Consider the following 3,179-nt stretch of genomic DNA (forward strand, 5'->3'; position numbering starts at 1 on the left):
ATTCTAATACTGTAAAGGTAAAATCTATAGTCAGGATATAAAATGATGAATCTGAAGCGTAACAGAGCTCAATGATGTCTGTTTTCTAGCAGCAGTCAGTTACAGAGGTGAAGGGCCAGGGATGCCAGCTGGGTCTTTCCAAATGTTTTTCCACTGTTCATAAAAAAGCAATGGAGCAATAACGTGCTCTAGTTGTTTTGTTAAAAGTAATAGTTTTGTCAGGCATTTATGACATAATTTTTCACTGTGATTTTAATATATACAACATTTTCAATATGTGTCATAAACATTTTAGCATAGGCACAGATAATGTTTTTGAATGCTGCTTATTTTTTAGTACTTATACTAGTACTTATAACTAGGCTATTTTTGTGTGTGTGTGCAAAATCACAGTGCCTGGAAGTAAAGAGATCAGCCATTGCTTGGTCTTATCTCAATCAACAGACAGCGACCTACTGGACACACACACACACACACACACACACACACACACACACACACACACACACACACACACACACACACAGTCTGACAATCACTCTTTCATGACCTACAGTAAAACAAAACAAATAATCATTTAAAGAGTTAGTTCACCCTAAAATTTAAATTCTGTAATTAATGACTCAACCTCATGTCGTTCCAAACCCGTAAGACTTACGTTCATCTTCGGAACACAAATGAAGATCTTTTTGATGACCGAATGATGTCATAAAAACGATCGATTCTCTTCAGAAAACTTGGACTTAAACTGCTCGATTCATGTGGATTAGTTGTCCGATCTCTTTGTAAAGTTTTTGTAGCATCAAAGTGGTGGTTACAAATTCAGCCAATGGAGGAAAATCATCAAAAACATCTTAATTTGTGTTCTGAAGATGAATGAAGGTCTAACGGGTGTGGAGCGACATGAGGTTGAGTAATAAATGACAGAATTCTCACTCTGGGGTGAACTAACCCTTTAACCAGATGCAATGTTCAAACCTAAATCAGGATGCATATTTCAAATAATTAACATAATGTTAATTAAACTTTATCTTCTGTTGCATATTAAAATGCTAATTGTATCCTGTTATGTATGCAAAAAATTTAAATATACTCAATATCTTTAAGCTTATAAATGTTATAATTTAATTTTCAAATTCAGCCAACATGAATATTTCTTCTATTTATTTGCAAAAATACATGGCAGAGTTATAATGATGTATACTGATATACTGATTAAAGGATACGTACAGTGAAAATAACAAAGTAACTAACAGGGAATGGGGAACTGAAATGCATGCCACCTATTAATGGAAAATATGTAACTATTATTTAGCCTGTCAAATGTTTGTTTCAGTCTTGTAGTGAATAAACCTTTCAGCAATTAATTTCACATATTATTTTGCATTTAATGCAAACCGGCTTTTAAACTCAACTGACCTTTTTGACTAAATTGTAGGCCTTTGGGTAAGACCATATGGGTCTCCACTACATATTGAAAGCTGGTATATCACAGAGGCACTTTTGAAAACAGTGCACACAGGTGGGGATTAGTGGATTCACTCCTGCACATCAATATGGAACACAACTGACATCTTGTAAGGTCCTTTCTAGTTTGCTGTGAAAAAGAACAACCTGTATACATTAAACATGAGCCCTGAGGATCCCATCTGCACACCAAAATCTACAACAGTAAACAACTCATGTTAACACCGGTGCCAGAACTACATCTTTCCACCTCTGATGTGCTGATCATATCCTGGCTTCACAGAAGTACTTTTAAATCTGAAAAAAAGTAGTGAACGAACTCCATCGCACACCTGTAAGTAATAGGTGCCTAGAAAAATAAGACCAGGTAGGTCGTTTCAACATATAAGGAACTCCCGCACACTATCTTAACTTGCAAAATAAATTTTGATCACACAACGTTTCGGTCACACGACCTTCAGGAGTATACAAATGTTGAAATTCATCTCTTTTAAGATAAACACATGACCAATTAACGCGCTAGGAATTTAAAAGACAGCTTGGTACATGCTCGTTTTCAGAGCGTTAGCCCTCGTGCATCTCAGAGTTTACTTAGTCCTATACAGAAGGGCAATTATCGTTGTGGGAATTGTGCTCAGTGTAATAATACTTTTAAAACATCATTTTTTTGTCATCCTAGAACTGGCAAAAAATATAGCATCAAATCTGTGATTACTTGTGTTTCCACTCATGTTGTGTATTTGATCCGTTGTCCTTGTGGTATAGGCTATGTGGGAAAAACGCCACGTCAATTGAAACAAAGAATTAGTGAACATAAGAGTTCGATCAGAAGAAAAGATCTAAATTATCCAGTTGCGGCACACTTTTTAACTTTGAATCACGATGTAACCTCTTTACGCTTTTGTGGGAGTGAGAAAGTAACTTTGCCACCTAGAGGTGGAGACATTGAATTACTTCTACAGAGACGCGAACTGTTTTGGATTTACACCCTTCAAACTTTATCACCTATGGGTATGAACGATGAAGCATTATTTAATGTAATGTTATAGTCATGTAATTGTTTTGAATGAGGTGTTGTTTCTACTATGTATTCATGATGGGTTTGAGTGACTATGGAGCCTGATTGATTGTTGTAACTGTTTAGAATTACAATTTGATGCTGTTTGATGTTTGATGTTTGATGTGTTGATTATGTGTTTTTTGGATGATTTTGTTAACCTATAGGGGGATCTTGACTGATTGTTGTAACTAGAATAATTTGTAACTGTTTATGATGTGGTGCTAATTATGTATTCCCAATGAACTTAATTATTTGCAGATGGACCTCTGTTAATTGGTCATGTGTTTATCTTAAAAGAGATGAATTTGAACATTTGTATACTCCTGATGAAGGTCGTGTGACCGAAACATTGTGCGATTAAAATTTATTTTGCAAGTTAAGATAGTGTGTGGGAGTTCCTTATATGTTAAATCTTAAAAAAAAAAAAAAAGTTGGTTAACACTTCCCCAAAGTAGGTAACACAAAAATACATTGAAATTTCAGGATGCAACTCAACAACTTGCTCAAAGCTGCTGTGGGCAAATTGTGATAGGATTTATATTCATATAGGGATACTTTCTGAATGTACAGTAGTTCCAACATTTTGACAGTACATTGTCGTCTAAATACCTTATAATGGAAATTAAAATATTATTTCATGACAAAGACAGAA

The sequence above is a fragment of the Carassius carassius genome, chromosome 27 (assembly GCF_963082965.1).
Source record: "Carassius carassius chromosome 27, fCarCar2.1, whole genome shotgun sequence".
Classification (NCBI taxonomy): Eukaryota; Metazoa; Chordata; class Actinopteri; order Cypriniformes; family Cyprinidae; genus Carassius; species Carassius carassius.